The sequence below is a fragment of the Lactuca virosa genome, chromosome 4 (assembly GCF_052849685.1).
Source record: "Lactuca virosa cultivar CGN04683 chromosome 4, Lactuca_virosa_CGN04683_v6, whole genome shotgun sequence".
NCBI classification, from domain to species: domain Eukaryota; kingdom Viridiplantae; phylum Streptophyta; class Magnoliopsida; order Asterales; family Asteraceae; genus Lactuca; species Lactuca virosa.
In genome coordinates, this window is record NC_136429.1 from 95,639,627 (window position 1) to 95,658,152 (window position 18,526).

The 18,526-nt window shown below is 34.5% G+C and overlaps 1 long non-coding RNA gene across 1 annotated transcript; it reads left to right on the top strand.

Moving 5' to 3' along the window:
• Positions 1-16,494: 16,494 nt before the first annotated feature.
• On the top strand, positions 16,495-17,488 carry LOC145108684 (uncharacterized). The gene is made up of 3 exons (XR_013708474.1): positions 16,495-16,576; positions 16,786-16,870; positions 17,425-17,488. It is a non-coding gene; the product is annotated as an uncharacterized LOC145108684 (long non-coding RNA).
• The last annotated feature ends 1,038 nt before the right edge of the window (positions 17,489-18,526 follow it).

An 18,526-nucleotide genomic window follows, 5' to 3' on the forward strand; every position in this document is an offset into this window, starting at 1 on the left:
ATCTTGCCTAATCCTAGCATCTCCACCTTTTCCACCAGCGAGCCTGAAACTTGGTTCTTGCCTGAAGAGTTACATGATGATGATGATGAAATGCATGTCGACAATTCCAATGCTGGTAGTCCATTTAAGGCCGAAGACCATTATGACCTCCCGATCCGACAATTGCCACCACCTTACTATGATCAGCCTTCGGGATCACACTTTCAGCCGCAACATGAGTACCACTCCTATCAGCAACACAATGAGCCCGATCCCGAGCACGAATTCCCTCTTGATATCTACAGTCAGCTTGCCTCACTGCGCCTCCAGGGCAACCGGAACACAACAACCATTCGCCGCATCGAGGAGCAGCAAGCCCGCACCAACAACTACATGGAGGATCTTTGGTATCATTTTCGGCCCGATGAAGGTTACCCCCCTCGTGGGCCTCCTCCACCTTGATCCCGGTATGATCCTTCCTTACTCTCATCCTAATCATTGAGGACAATGCTTAATTTTAAGCTTGGGGTGAGGTAATCTTTATCTTTTTTTTATTGCATTTAGGTTGTATATAGTTTCATTTAGAGTAACTCATTTAGGTCATTCATAAAAATTGCATGAAAAATTCAAAAATATTGCATATTTTCTTTCTTTCTTTTCTAATTTTCATACTTTTTAGATGCATCCTAGTTTAAGTTCATGCATTTTTGTTCTCTCTTGTCTTCTCATCCCTACAGGTACCAGAGCACCGAGTCATAAGTATTGAATCATAGATTGGTCCCGGGTCTTGATATGGAATTCCTTGTATTTGATAAGTGGGACACGTTTTAAGCCTCACGGACCATTTTAAGACCGCTTGTGTGGGGTTCAGATGCAGGTAGCTTGATTGGGTCTAGGTGCGGAGGGATGTGGTTGGTCATGCCAATGTGTGCGAGCAAAGATTAGCCCGGTAAGGTATTATGAAGACATTGAAGATATTGAAGACTCGCATCTTGGTTTTGGAGGGAGTACCCTTTATTACTCTCGAGTCTCGTCCGAGCCTTGCTTAGTTAGATTCTCACTGCCTTTTTAAGATAGGTTATTTTTTTAGGAGTCTAGAGTAGATAGTTAGATAGATTTTGTTTATCACACCTTGCATTGAGGTGCTTGATGAACTTTGAAGTGGGTCCCCCAATTCACATATTTTGGGACCAAGTCTTTTCGGTAACACCCATTTTTGAGTCATTCCCCACCCTTTTTAGTTGATCTTGGCACATTATCAATGATCATTAGGCGTTCATGTTAGCCTCCATCATTTGTTACATGGTGAAATTCCTTAGACCTTCAAAGAAGAAAACACAAAAAAAAAATGAAGAAATTGGAAAAGTGAAGACAAAAAAAACAATGAAGAAGATTAAAGAAAAGCAACAAAAACAAAGACGAAAAATGAAGAAAAAGAGCAACACAAAAAGAAGAACAAGAATCCAAGTTCAAGGCTTTAGTCTAAAAAAAAACCGAGAGAAATAAGAAGACTGAATATCAAGCATCAAAGAGGTTGAAGACCAAATAACAGAAGTTCGGGATTGAAGATTTAGGTTGTTAGGTTTAGATTTAGGTTAAGTAGAATTTTTATTATTTTATTTTTAATTTTTGGTGAGAAAAGGCCCCGACGATGAGACGGTAAATTGTAAAGGACAGTACAAGGGAGAAGCCTCTGAAACCGGATGTTTGCCCGGAGGCCGCGCTGCCAAACCCTATTTCATACTATACACTTTAGCCTGAAAAATGTAGGAATCATAGTGTGTGAAGAGGCACCTTTCCTTCGTGCACTATGATCTGCATTGGTGATTTAAAGTGCCCCCACTGGGCGCATCTCTGTTTCCTTTGTCTTGCACACCGCGACTACATCCAGCCGTGATCTATTCGCCCATCAAGTGGTTAGGAATGTGGTTTATGGCTCTAAAGAGGGGAACATTTTGAAGATGCGTAGGGTCCATGAAGGACTAATTCTGACCATGTTGACTGATGTTGACCAAGTTCTATGGTACCTTTCTTTTTCCTTTTTAGTTTAGCTCATCCCGAGCTCATTTTAGTCTTGTTCTACATGAGGACAAGTTAGGTTTAAGCTTGGGGTGATTTGATAGATTATTTTATTTCCTTATTTTATTAGTTTATTTTAGATTTTTAGATCTTTTTATCATTGATGCATTGTATTTTATTTATTTTTCTTTAGTATGGATCGTACCGGGTGCTTTTTATGTTGCATGAGGAATTTTGCAGGGTTTTGGAGCTTATCACGATTGTGGATTTGTAACATCCCAAGTTCGGAAGCAAGAAGTTGGAGGGTGCAAAGTGTAAATTTAGGAAGGGGACTCGACGAGTAGGTCCGTCTACTCGCCGAGTCGGAGCGGGATTCTATCAGGGTTTAAGTGGCCAACTCGCCGAGTCGGAGACTTGGACTCGACGAGTTGGTGCTGTAGGAAGAAAACCCTAATCCCGAGGGTTGCACCCTATTTAAAGGAATTTATGTCCTTCTCCCAGTCTCCTAATCCCCCTAAGAGTTCCAGAAACCCTAATTTTCGTGTGAGGCTTCATTATTGAGGAGATTGGAGCTTGGAAGAGGAAATTGGTGAAAAGAGCTTGAGGAATTAAAGGCTAACATCAAGGAGCTTGTGTGGATCTAGGATCTACATATGTTTGGGCACATTTCATAGGTAAAAAGCCATAATCTTATGCTGATTTCCTTTTTGGTTCATCCTTGGTGGTTGATGTGGAGTTCCATAGCTTGTTTGTGAGCTATTTCGAGTTAGAAGCTTAGATCTGAGGTTGCTACTTCAGATCTAGACTTGTGTTGGTCCAGAAAGTCATAAAGCATCAGTCTTTGAGTTGTTGGGGAAGCCCCTTTGTCATAAACCCTAGCCCTAGAAGTGTTTTGGACTTATATCTCCTTGGTTTCACGTAAAGTTTGAAACTTTATGTGAGGGTTAGGCTGTAGAAGAGTGTTTCTATGGATTGGAGCCTCTGCATGGATTGAAAAGCCTCTGTATGGATTGACAACTGAAGGGACTCGGCGAGTCACATGGGTGTACTCGACGAGTCGTATGAACATGTGCATGGACTCGGCGAGTGGAAGAACAACTCGGCGAGTCTGTTGACGATTGTCTTGGACTCGACGAGTCTGGTCGCAGAACCCCAATCTTTTCTGGTTAAACCTTGAAGCAGTGAGTCGAGAGGTGACTCGGTGAGTTGAGCAGGATGGGACTCGGAGATCGTTGGACTCGACGAGTCTTGGGGTGACTCGGCGAGTAGAGTCGTGTTATGGGAGTTTCTGAGTATAGGGACTCGACGAGTCGACGGGTCGACTCGGCGAGTAGAGTCAGTCAGGGAGGTTGACTTTGGCTGAGGACTTTGACTTTGACCAAGAGTTGACCAGTTTGTCTACCAAGGGTATTTTGGTGATTTTGGTATTTATGGAATTGGTTCTTTGGTAGTGTTCGGTGGTGGAGTTCGTGTCGGTGGTCGGAGCAGCTGATCTTATCCTTTCAGTCGGCAATTTCAGGTGAGTTATCCTCACTATATCGACAGGGTCTACGGCACCAAGGCCGACCCTTTATCGGATGGAAATCCGGGTATTGTTGTTATGTTATTGCTTTGCTAGATCTGCATCCTGGTATTTAGGATGGTGTTATGTTAGTGACCTGGTTAAGGTCGGTACCCGGTATATAGGGTAATGTTATGCTAGTGACCGGTTAGGTCGGAATCCTGGTTAGGATGTTGATATGCTATGTGATCTGTTAGACTGTTTGTCTGGTTGAGGATTTGTTATGTGATTAATTGTTTTATGTGCACATGGTTGTTTGACGGGGTTGGGTTGAGGCGGGTCCTGCTTTGTGCTGTAGGCCAACATACCCAGGGCGGACCGGATATTCCGAAGGCCCAGCAAGCGGTCCGGATTGGATGAAGGCCCCAAGAGGGCGGACCAGACGTGCCGAGGCTCGGAGAGTGGACCAGGCCGACTGAAGGCCCGGTGTGGGCGGACCAGTCATACTGTAGACTCAGGGAGTGGACCAGGTGGATTGAAGGCCCGATGCGGGCGGACCAATCACACTGTAGACTCGATGTACATGGCTAGACTCGGAGCGTGGACCAGGTGGACTGAAGGCCCGGTACGGGCGGACCAGTCACACAGTAGACCCGATGTGCGTGGTTGTTCTATTTGTGATATGTTATGAGTATGTTTATGTGTGGTTGGTATTTTGGGGGTAACTCACTAATCTTTCGGGCTTACAGTTTCAGTGTATTGTTTCAGGTACTTCAGGAGATCGTGGCAAGGCCAAGGCGTGATCGTACCGCTCCTCATGTTTTATGATTTATATGATATGGTTCTGGGGGATACTCTGATAATAAACTATTTTGAAAACGAGATGTATAAAGTTAATGGTTTTTGAATGAATTAAAATGTTTTAATTTGGCTCAATTTTTATGGGTGTTACAGGATTAGAGTGAAGACGGACTTGTGGGCTCTCGAGGCGCTATTGGGCTTGGCGGATCCACCAAAGGAGATTTGGGCTTAAAAAGATAAAGGCTTGGATGAAGTGGGCTTGTGAAGATGGATCATGGATAATTAATTTTGGGTTTGGAGCATCCACATTTGAAGCTAAAAGATGATTGGTTGATTTGAATCACATGGATATGGAGGGGACCAAAGGAATCTTTGGTAGTGGAAGGGTGGAGTGGTGGAATGAAGGACCAATAACATTATAGCAACATTTGCGCGGGTGGAATTTTTGTCGCGCGGGTACCCGCGCAACTGCCCAGTTTGGGCATTTTGGTCATTTGGCTTGCCATTACCTTGGGGGATCAGACCTAGCAGCCACAACTTCGATTTTACACCATTGGAGACCTGGAGAAGGCGATTTTGAAGCTCAAAAACTCATTTCTCTTCATCTTTCCAAGTTATTTGGTAGTTTCTTTATGCAATTAGACTTTTGTGATTGTTGTTCTATTGCTATGAGTGGCTAAACTCTTTATATTGGTTAACTTTGGTTAAAACCTTTGAATGTTTGTGGGTTTTTGAAGGATTCATGCTAGATTATCAATTATCTTATGTTTATGGTTCTAGATCATATTTCTTATGCTTGTTTAATGCTTTGATCATGAGCTTGGCACTTGAATGAGCTATTGTTAGTTTATTTCTTTGGTTTTGCATTGAATCATTGAATTAACTTAGAACAAGGGCTTTATGATGGTAAAAATCATCTCTAGTTTATGAATCATAGCTCCTTTATGGATGTGTAAGCATTGACATCCTCTAGGAATTGGGGATTCCTTCTTTCTTAAGGCTAATTAACTTCTTGGGTTCAATTGCTTCAATTAAACCCTTGATCTTGATTAAGAAGGTGTGTTGTGGGCTTCCCCAACCTCCATACTACCTAAGAGGAATCTTTGCATATCATGCTTCATGATTGCTATAACCAATTTGGGATGAATGATAAGCTTCATGTTGAATCCTAATGATAAGCACACAAATGTTCATTGTGTTGAATTGCCTTGGTTAACCAATTGTTCCCAACATTTAAGCATCTCACTATCTTGCTTAATTGCAAGTTTTTAGTTATTCAAGTCTTTTAGTTTCCAAGCAATCATAACACCCCCCTTTTTTAGTTTAATTATAGTTAGTTAGTTTATTTACAATAGTTCTTTTAGATTGCATTGGTGATTGAATAGAACCATTTCCCCGAGGATCGATACCCCTTTTTTACCATTATATTACGTTTTATTTGCAAACAAAGGGTGTAATTTGCTTGGTGGATTTGGCATCCCATCATAGTGGCAGCCAGTAGGGGTGGTATGTTCTTGAGTGTGTGTGTGTGTGTTATTGAGTATATATGTTCATAAGTGTGTGTGTTTTGGAAAAAAAACCATAAAATCGAATGTGTGTATGTGCTTATGAAGATGTATATGTTCTTAACTATGCATGTTTGTGTTCATGAATATGTTCTTGAGTGTTCATTAAGGGCGAGCAAAACCGAAACTGGATACCCAAAACCGACAAAACTAAAACCGAGAAACTGAAACTGAACCCAAACCAAACCGTCGGGTTTGAGTTTAAAATTTTAAAAACTGAATTTTTCGATTTGGGTTGGGTTTACCTTGTCAAAACAGACCCAACCCAACGATTTTGAAATCGATCTGAACAGGACCCGACCTGACGCGATCCAACCCAACCCAACTATTTCTATGTTACTTTGATTGTGGTTATGAGCTTCAAAGTTGGTAGTTTTAATATTTATTTGAACTATGTAATTGACTTTGGTATTTTTGGTTGTTTTAAATGGCTTGAAATTTTTTTTTGAATTAATTTGATAGTTTATTTACATTTTTTGGAAAACAGGTTTAAACCCAAAACCCGTGAACCCATGGGTTGAACCCATAAACCAGGAAACCGACCCTAGAAACCGAGAAACCGAACCATTGGGTTCTAAAACCCAAAACCCAAAATACGCGGGTTGAGATTGACTTTACCCCAAAACCGACCCAACCTGAATCATGCTCACTCATGAAAGACAAACTCGAGAGAGAGAGAGAGAGAGAGAGAGAGGCAATGAAAAAAAACTATGTTGAAAGGCCACACATGCATAAAACCCTATTCATCTTTCCACCACACTTTTTCAGGGGTGGTGTTCCAAGGCTCATAACGTCATTATGAGACAAATTACAGAAAAACATAGGAATAACACCCGTTGCATCTCGTTACCACCATCATGGAGCATCATATAATGGCTAGGGGGTATTCCCCCCCCCCCCCCCCCCCCCCCCCGTGATCACGGCGTGAAGGTGCAGACACGTTGGCAATAACGAGCCATAACATGTCCACACCCAATGGTCTGAGAGAGAGAGAGAGAGAGAGAGAGAGAGAGAGAGAGAGAGAGAGAGAGAGAGAGAGAGACCCTTCTTTTATTTATAAATAATTAAAACATTAGCATAAATATAAAAATATATATATAAAAGAATATAAGGGGTATTATAGTCTTTTCAAGTTGATAAAGACCAAAATCACTAAAAAGATAAAAAATTGGATCACTATGCACCATCAAACTTTTTTGAACAAAAAATAAAATATTTTTGAAATTATAGAGTAAATTACACGAATGGTCACCTATGGTTTGGTGTAATTTGCGCGTTTGGTCCCTAACTTATTTTTTTAACTTGGAAAGTCCCTACTGGTTGTTTTTGTTACGCGTTTGCTCCCTACTGCTTGTTTTTGTTATGTGCTTGATCTTTGTTTTACCTAAAAAAACTATTATTTAAATAGAGAAAAATGGTGGGGTAGGTAAGGTAAGGTGAGGGGATGAGGTTGGGGTGTGTTTATTTAAATAAATTGAAAAATCAAGGGCAAGATAGTTTTTTTATGTAAGACAGGAACCAAACGCGTAATAAAAACAAACAATAGAGACCTTCCGAGTTAAAAAAATAAGTTATAAACCAAACGTGCAAATTATCCTAAACCATAAGGACCATTCATGTAATTTACTCGAAATTATATAAAATATGGAATGTTTGAAATTGCATTTGTGCTTTCACAAGCTAGGACTTTGTTATTGGGTTATGAGTTCGTCAAAAGTATAAAAAATTCTGATTATTTGCGCTATTTAGACATGACGAGATCACATGCCATCTGCCATTTGTAATTTCCTTTGCTCAAGCTCTTATATGATTAGTGGATAACCTTCTGCATTACACAATTAGACACTTGTGCAATCTCATTTGAGTATAAGAAATCCTAGATGAGATTGAGGAGAGGAAATCGCAGATAAGGTCTGAAAAAACAATCATAAATAGCCGATGCCATATGTGATTTCGGCATGTCTAAATGAAAAAATAGATTTTTTATGTAGTTTTTATGAAATCCCAGCTCATGAAGGCCTACTTGCGATTATGACGATTATATAGCTCATTTCTTAATTTTTTGACTTTTTCTTATAAAATAGTTAGAAATTTGGATAGATCTGTGTTTTCTTTGACATTTTCCCTTATTAAATTGCATGAAAACGTTACAGTTTACAATAACGAACGATTCACAGCAAATTTTGGAAATGTTCATCATATTTGCTTTTGTTAACAGTCTTTCGTTCAGTATTCTAAAATAAAACATCTATTAGTTGGATTTCGATAAAAGAAACAATAACTTATTTATAATGAAATAAACCACTTACAAAAAAAAATATTTACTGTTTAAAAAATATATATCCACAGAATGAAGTTTCAACGGATTTGGAAGGTAGCAAACAATTCAACCCACAAACTCAATCACCCATACATACATGATACATGTACATAAAATATCACTTTTGTAGCAATCCAAACCCAACATGACAAATGGCCTTAATGGTGTCACCTAATCCACACAAAAATCCAAACCAACTTCCTTTGAAGCAATGACAACTAAGATCTTGTATAAAATATAAATCAAAATAATCAAAGAACATTTATTAGTTATTGTGACAAATGATGGATTAAATAGTTTTCTACGTAAAGCTGCCGTAAGAATTGATTAATTTGATTAATTTGACATAAAATTGAGCTAGTTATCGACGTGTTCCTTAATTTGGGTTTGGTTTGTTGGGCTACTGGTGTTGGGTGTGATTTTGGGTGGATTTGAATGGAATTTGACCCAAATTTCTTTATTTTAGTTAGTTAGTTGCTTAATCTAATTTATATAGGTATTTTATTAATATTTAGTATATTTCACATTAGATTAGATTTGGTTTCAAAAGTTGCAATAATGCTCATGAATGTAAAAAGGGTGATGCTAAAATTGTGTTCTGTTTTTGGCTAAATTTGTAAAGAGTAATTTAGTAACTCTAATCAACCAAATTATTTAATACTTTTAAATAAATTCAAGTCTATTATTATATATTTTTTTAAAATTGTATTAATATCTATATTGTATAATTTATGAATAATAAAAAAAGTTATTGACCTTTAAATTTTTGAATAATAAGTTATTATCTTTTAATTGTTCAATCAATTAATTAATTATTATTTGTTATGAATAAAAAGATACCTTAGGTAAGATGTTTAAATATATAATCATTTTTTTCTTGTTCGTTAAAATCTTTTACAATATATAAAGTTATAATAGTGTATATTTAAAATTTTACATATCATTATACTATACTATAGGTAATATAAGCACAATAATTTATTACAAAACTTATATAAAAATATAGTAGATAAATTAAAAATTAAGCCTAAGGTTCGACTTATTTTGGGGTGTCAACGAAAACTTTATGACAATATATAAAACTTAAAACTTGACGTTTATTTTTCATTATGATTTATTCAAACATTTGAATTTCAATGTTTATTTAATTTTTATGTTTAATTTTTATTCTTTTAATGTATTACGTATATATCCCTATTCTAATAAAAGAATATGTTGATTGTCATTTTGTCATGTGTCACCTTATTAGAAATCATAATTAATGTCATGTTAAATGCAATCTATTGATTATCCATTTCAAATTTTAAAATTTAAATTTTTCACTCTAATTACATTAAACTAAATAACATTAAAATAAAATTAATACAGATTATAAGGTCACGTACTTATTTAAATCAACGATTATAATTTTATATAACTAAAAAAATATCTTTTAATTAATAATTTATTTAAAATAATTGATTAATAGTTTTGAGTTTTACGTTTTTACTATAAAAGTTTAATTAATTTTGTAATCGTGGTTCCACGGGTTATAAACTAGTTTTTTAATAAATTACTACATAATTTTTACAAAACAAATAAACTAACATCATTTATCCAATATTAGTATAGCCGAAAAGACTTAATTTGTTGATTTTAAATTTTATAAAAGTATTATATATATATATATATATATATATATATATATATATATATATATATATATATATAATTCAATTTGATATTGCGTTATTTTTTTGCCTCAATTAAGACATTCTTTTTACTAATTTATTCTAATGTTGACCATTTACTTGGACATCCGGTTGCTAGCTGATGTGACATTGTAACATAGGAACTAACATGACATGTTAATATGACATTTTTTGGTGACATCAAATTCTTGGTGTCAAAATTTAAAAGATAAAATAAAATGTAGTGACTTTTGTGATAGTTATCCAAATTGTATGATTTTATGCAATTTTGTAAATCATTTTCACGAGACCGTTCACATGCATCAACCAATAGGGTTTTGGGATCCATCAAGGTCGGATTTTATATGCATCTTAAAGAAGTCCTTATATACTTTGAAACAAGCTCCACAAACTTAGTGCAAAAGGTTTTCCAACTACTCAAGGAGATCCATACCCGGATCACACATTATAGTAGCGTTTTTAGTGCTCTATAATACCTCACGTTCATAAGACCCATGGTCCAACAAGTTTAATTATATATATACTATGGGTGTGCACGGTGTTGTTTAAAATCAAAACCGTGAACTGCACCGCATGAACAGTTTGAGATTTTCGAAAACCACAAACTGCACTGCAAAGTTCTAAACCGCATCATGCAGTGTTGTGTGGTTCAGACGATTTTGGTACAGTTTAACAAATAAGTTTTTAATATTATATAATTTTAGTTTTATAACAATTTTGCTAAATATAACCAATTATATTTATGATTTTATGTATTAATTTTTACTAACGATATAAATGTGTCGTATCACTCGGTATATATAAATTGTTAAGTTGTATTATATATATATATATATATATATATATATATATATATATATATATATATATATATATATATCTTTATCTTTACTATATTATTAAGGATATTGCCAATTTCTTAAAAATTAAGAGGTATACCTATTATAACATCATGTACAATCCTTTTAAGCATAATGAAAAGGTGTGCCTCCTTTGATTGTAACTGACTGTAGTACCTTCTCCCTATACCTAACGTGGAAAACCCTAATTTCATCTACATACCATCAATCATCGTTTCTCCCAAATCTCTTCTATCTCTCTAATTGCTCAATTCAATTTATTCTGTCTCTCTAATTTCTCTCTTCTGTCTCTCTATATATCGATCTCTTATCTCAGTCGATTAATAGGTATTGCCTGTGGAAGAACCCTTCGCCATCTCTTCTCTCGAACTCTCTGATAAGAGCCCTAATCCATATCCCTCCTATTCCATTTATGGTTCCCGTATCCACATTTGCCTCCTCCACCAGTATCTCCTACAAGCTAGGTAAGTTTTTTCTTCACAAATTCATGATTTCTTTGTTTTTCTTCACAATTTCAAGTTGATTATCGAGTTTTCTTTAACGATTTAAGGACGTTGTGCGACATTATTTAGGGCTTCATTCATCACTATCTCTCTCTAACTTTGTATCTGTGTGTGTTTGTGTGTGTTTATTTCATGGAGCTAGATTGAAATTTAGACACCGATGACCGCCATTTTCGATTTTCAGCACCACCCGAAGAAATGTTCGATTTTCAACATCACCCATTTAGCAGATTTTGAAATCACACCATAGTCACCAACATTCACAGGAGACACCACAACATTCACCGCCATTGAACAACCACCACCTGCTCCCTTCTCTCCAGTACTATCCCGTATGAACCTTAAAGTTTAACCCTCCAATTTTTCTTATTTTATCTCTTAATCGTTGACTTAGGGTTTTGGTTGTGGCTGCCTTCGCCACCCTTCTCTGCGTTTTTATCTAAACAGAAACACCTAATGGATGTGTACTGAGAAATTGATTATTATATGAAGAATTGCACATAAGGTGTTTGATGTATTGCCTAACTGAGTTATCTGTTTATTATTTTTTTTGGTAACAGGGATATTAATGGTTATATGAAGTTACTTTGGTGGAACTTGCAAAGGCAAAAGAGCACCACAAGTGTAACAATTAAGATTTTAGGTACCTCATAATCTTTTAATTCTAACTTCTCAAACAAAAAATCCTGTCTTTATTTTCTTGCTTTTATCATGAGTATTCTGAATGCTTTTTTATCCAAAATTTTGTAATTGGTGCAGTATTGCCTGACTTTGCTCAAGTATACGGGTTCATTGGCAGTGTGTTTGACCCAAATACAGTTGGAAACTTACATAGGCTCAAAAAGATGGACTCCATTGATGTTGAAACAATGTTGTTGCTAATGAAAAACCTCTCTATCAAGTTGACAAGTCCTGATTTTGAGGGTCATGTAAGCTTCCTTCAAATCCTCATTATTATGATTTATATTAAATAGGAAGTTAAAGAGAAAAGTGTTTGTGTTGTGTGTATATAGAGGAAATTGCTGTCAAGTTATGAAGTTGATTCAGACCCAATATCATCACAAGTTCTTGCCCTTCTTGTGGACATACGATCCAATTGAGGCTAAGGTATATCATGTGAACTACTTTTTTTATTATTCTGTTGGTGTAAATTTTATTTGTCTTTTAGATAGATTCTGAACTGATAATTGATGGTAGTTCGGCAATGATAAGGGGCTGATTCCAGATTTGCCTGGATTACCAGCCGAAGTGAAGTTTGACCCGAAAGATCAAGAAATTATTGAGCATTTGAAGGCTAAGATTGGGTGTGACACAAATGAGCTTCACCCCCTTATTGATGAATTCATTCCAACGATTGAAGGCAAAACTGGGATTTGTTATACTCATCCTGAGAAATTACCTGGTAATCTTCAATATTTTTTTTAACAGCAAGCAATAACAATCAGAGCCCCGCTAACGATGTTGGTGGACTAAATATAAATAAAGTCTTACCCCAGAGGTTTTACACACTACTTCACAGACCTTTCCAATATTTAGATCTACAACTAAGCCAAAGAACACTTTCACTACCCTTAAACATCTTATCAATTAATTGGGATTATATATATATTTTTAACATATACCTATCTTATTGGAATTTAATACCAAACAAATTATGGATTGAGTATCATCTGTTTGTGAATACATCCACAGGTTTTTTTAAATGATATTAAAAAAATATTGACCATTAGAAAGGCGGAGATCTATCATTAGAAATAATTCTAATTAATGGTAATCTTTGTCAATTTTTTTTTATTTTTTTTTTCAATTACAAAAAGATGGCGATCATAGTGAGCAACAATTCTTAGCTTAAATATACCCCTACGCTGTTTGATAAATATTTTTTAATAAAATTTATAAGTTGAGAAATATGTATTAACTATTGTAGATATATAAAATGTTTAAAATTATATTACAATACCTAACTAAAAAATATTGAATTAAAATAAAAATAAGATGTCATATAACACAGCCCCATAAAGATGCTACATTAAGTGATAATAAGGTTGGAGATGTTTATTAGTTATGTAGTGTATTTGAAACAATACTCTCTAAATATATATCACCCAACTACTAAGAATTTCCCTAAATTAAGTTTCACCGGACCCAATTTCTATTTTTTTAGTTGTCAAAATGCAGGTGCTTCTGTTCATGTCAATGTTTGTCCAGGTCAGTGTTTCAAATTGTTGTGCCATAAGGTGTTGATCTCATATATTTTATGGATGAGCAACTGAAACAAATTTAATAGATTAGTAAAACTTAATCAACAAAATCAAATTGATGGATAGGCAATTGATAGACAATAATCAAATTGGAAAATGATTTTCTATGACAAATAAAAATTTAAATTGTTTTTATTTGAAAATTCAAACTTTTCAAATAATAGATTAGTAAAACTTATCTTCTTTTTTTTTTTTAACTTTGAATTGTAGAAATTACTATTTAGGGTGACATTTTTTACACATTTTCTCTAAACATAATGGTATCCCTTATTAACTTCATCCATCAATCCATTATTTTCATTTGATTGGTAAAGAAAAAAAATTTGAATTGAACATGATGATAATGTTATTCGAGTAGCAAAATGTTTTTTTTTCATTAAAGTTTTGTTTATCTAAAATCTAGGGCTGGCAAAATCGTACTACGGAAAACCAACCAACATGTTAATAACCGAACCAATAAACTTGGTAGCCAATATATTTGGTAGCCAACATGTTTGGTTGGTAGTACCGTACCAATTGATCAATGTTGGTACGGTAATGGTACAAAAATTTGAATACCATGGTAATACCGTACCAACCAATTATATATATATATATATATATATATATATATATATATATATATATATATATATATATATATATATATATATATATATAAATGAAATCGTATATTTCAACTATTAATTGTGTTTAGTATTTACAGTTTTAATAACATTATATTAGTCATTTGATTGTATTAGTCGATAGTTATTACCACGTTAAAACACAAAATTAAAACGTTACTTTAGCGTTACTTTAGTATAATTCTTTTGTAAACAAAAAGAACTACGTAACTAATTTCTATACTAAACATTAAAATCCTGATGTCTTTATTTTAGTAGAATTCTTTTGTAAACAAAAAGAACTACATAACTAATTTCTATACTAAACATCAAAATCCCGATGTCTTTGCTTATTTTTAAATGTTACAATAGAAAATTAAAATAAGTTGGTATATACCATTACCAATTTGTACCAACCAAACATGTTGGTAGCCAAATAAATTGGTACCAAGTATACTTGGTACGGTACCGGTAGAAATTTTTTATACCAATTATAGTTGGTACGGTACATGGTTTAGAGAAAAATGAATTATTACAGTACTAATTTCACCCCTACTAAAATCCACTCAATTATCGTTTAGGAGTGATGATCAAAAGCCCTAAACGGTTGGTGGGCACAGGGAAGGGCGTTGTTGCTGTGTGAACTTACCTCCCACTTTAAGAAAATGTGTTGTGTCAATAGAGTCATGAGGTTTGTTGTCAGTGGCGGAATGAATTAGTTGGTAGGGGTAGCACGTGCTACCCCTTAATTAATTCCTAGAAATGGCAATTTTTTATATGCATAATGCAACCCGAATAAATATGATATATAATCCTAGTTTAAGATCCAACACAAATATCCAATTACATTAAAAATAAATGTCTAATAGTGAGCCCATTAATAAGTAATTTAATTAGCCCATTAATTCAATGTAAACGACGGCATATGGTTTTGTGTAATTGGTTAATTGTAGTAATCAATATACTACGGAATGAGGAAAAAAAAGAAATCAATATTTTCTTTGGTTCATATGATACACTGATCGTCACTTACCTACTGTCTCGCCTACTGTTCCTGCTTCACTTGCTCTCTCAAAAAGTCACCAAGTCATGAAACAAGTAATATATAATTTCCTATCTTTATTCTTTAATTTTGTATGATTTAGTTTAATTTATTTGTTCAAATTAAAACCTATTATCACTCTTTGATTGATGATGAGAGATTTGCTAACAGGGGCGGATCCAAGGGGATCCCGGGGTAGCCCGGGATACCCCTCAAATTTTTTTCGGTAGTGTAATTTTTGTTTACGTATCCCTAAAAAAAATTCGGTATAGTGTATATATACGCATCCCTCAACTTATAAACACAAACAAATAGTTGGTTTGCTGGTTAAGACGCTGGCTTATTGAAGCAAAGGTCTCAGGATTAATTCTCGCTTCTTACATATCCTTTGTTTACTTTTGTTTTATTTTCCCAGCTATTCTATCCCACATCGCTAAACACATGTAAACTCAACCATTTTTTTTCTATTATATAAACCTATTATGCTCATGCTTTATTTGATATGCACTTTTAGTCACATCGATTCAAGTATCAAAATATACTTCAACTTCATGTTTATATAACAAGACTTGAGGTTAGCTAAGAATTGGATTAAGATTTGGGTTTAAAACCGCAACCGAACCGGGAAGCCCAAGTACCCCGGAAAAAAAATTGGGTTACCCAAAAAAAAATTTGGATACCCTTTTACTTTGATCATGGCTCCGCCACTGATTGCTAATTTGAAGGACATTGTGGACCTTTCTCGTTTGATGATGGAAACCATAAAACATCGTTCTTTTCCTTTGGTTTTGTAGGTTATTAAAGTTGACGTTGGTTTTACCCTTCGCAACTGCAACCATTGAATGATATTTTTCCACAATGAAACTCTTGAAGACCGACTTGTGTAATAAAATGGGTGATTATTTTTTGAATGATGTTTTGATTTGTAGTGTAGAAAAAGAAGCATTTATGGATGTTAAGATCGAACGCGTGATAGAGCGCTTTCGGAAAATTAGTGATCGTAGAGGTCAACTTTAAAATGTAATTGTGTAAGACTTTTGCGCTAATTATTTATTTCTAATGAAATCGTAATTAAATTTTTTTTATATTACTATCTTTTATCGTAATGTTTTTTGTGCTGCCCCTTGCAAAAATTTATGGTTCCGCCACTGTTTGTTGTTGGCATTATATATGAAGAAATTACATCTTTTATAAAGACCTGATTGTCTTTTCTCTTTCTTTTTACAAAAAAAAATGATTACTTGGATACTTGAAAAGAGATGATAGTTTTGATGGGCTCATAAGATTCATATTTACTGATGAACCATTTTCGCATTGAATATTAGGTAAGTGATGGCCATGGCTATCTCGAGAGGACTTTTTTGAGCGCAGCTTCCATCAGGAATGGGAATCTTTTCAGAACGTGGATGGAGGATGCTGGTTTGACAACGTGAGAGATTCTGTTGACTCATTATTCTTCATATTACTTGCTACACGAGACTTGACAAGCTTTTTAGGGCTACTTTCGGTGATGTGGACGAGGAGGTCATTTACCTCTTTTGCACAGATAGCAACTCCCTGTCCCACCTTCTTCTTTTTGGGGTCCTAATATTTTGAGAAACATCTCTACTAAATACTAATTTCTATTTCCATTTCCAGGTGGGTGGATGGATTGGGGAATGTGCATGGTAGAGTTCAACCACCAAATGCTAGCAACAGGGCTCTTCTAATCGGTTCTCATTTGGTGAGTAATCATCTTAATACTTATTAATATACAAGATTTTAAGGTTTTAGGGAAAATTACACATTATCAGTCTTTTACCTTAAAAGTCATTATGAATTTTTTATTTGCATAAAATATATTTATTCACTTTTTCTCTTCATTTCCGCCATTTTTGACCTAAAAAAGCAGCTACCAGGTTCGATTTCTCGGTTGGACATTTTTCAATGAGTTGGCATTTGACATGGCAAGTGAAATGGCTACATACATGTGTAAAAGTGTCAAAAACTATTGTTTTTAAGTGTCCATAAGTATAACACATGCTTATGTAGACATCAGATGCCACATCATAAAAAATTGCTCATGTAAGCAAATCAAACTTGCTGACCGGGTTTTGTAGGTGACTAATGGCTGAAATGAAAAAGAAATATATACCAATGGCTTTTATACAAATAATTTTTTCATGTTTTTTTTAGGTTTAAGGTTGATGATGTAATGAGTTTTTTTTTTAGTTTTTCCTTTTCTATCTTAAGTATTTTTGTTCCTAAGTGTTGGAGTTCTTTTTCCTTTCTCAACAGGATACTGTTGTTGATGCTGGTACGTTTTGAAGAGTTTGAAAGTCTTGGTTTTCAGTTTTTCGCTAAGATTATGAACAGATTTTTCAAAAAAAAAATTTGTTTTATTTGTTATAATTTAGATGATCAAGAGCCATGGACGTTGATGGGATTTTATGCTTCTCCTATGGTGTATGCACATACTAATTTGGTTATAAATGAGTCTGTTGATGGGATTTTATGCTTCTCCTATGGTGTATGCACATACTAATTTGGTTATAAATGAGTCTCTAGACAAGAGATGAAATGTTGTAAGTGTATAATGTCATCATATGTAAATTGTTGAAGTTAGCTTCTTAATAAACAAGTAAAAAAGATTTAATATATTATTAGAAAGGTGAAAGTAAATTATCAAAACTTATAAGATAATAAAAAATTATTTCGGAGGATTTTTTAAGCGATGAGTCATCTTAAAATTGAAGCCACGAATACATTGTCCGTCGAAAAAAAAAACGAATAGCTAAATTGAAACTAATGCTTAGTGATACTTGCCAATACATTCTCACTTATTATTAGTATAACATGTTTCCTAATGCAAATAATGTTGAATTGAAACTAATCATCGTTCGCCGAAAAGAAATGAATTGCTAAAACAAATTATTTGCATCCGTCGTTTGGCGCGGGTAAACGGCTAGTGTATATATATATATATATATATATATATATATATATATATATATATATATATATATATATTATTTTTTTTGTAATAGTGTAGGACCCTTATTGTAAATATTCTACCCATATATAGTGAGATGGAATATAGGAAATGGTTTCAGCCATGGTATCTAGATTGTCGATTCTGACTTTGAGCTGTTTAAGCTCAGCTTCTTCCTTAGGGATATTTAACTTCCTCCATTTTTTGAGCTCGAGTTTCAAATGTTTAAGCTTCGCCGCTAGGTAATAGTCAGGTGGACCATACCCTTTAAATTTACTCCAAGAATTTAGCACAAATGAATCAAAACCTTCTCTAAACAAAAAAAAAAAAAAAAAAAAAAAGGTACGTGACATACACAAACCTACGATAGAGGAAATGACTTCATCTCCCTCTTATTTCTCATTAATA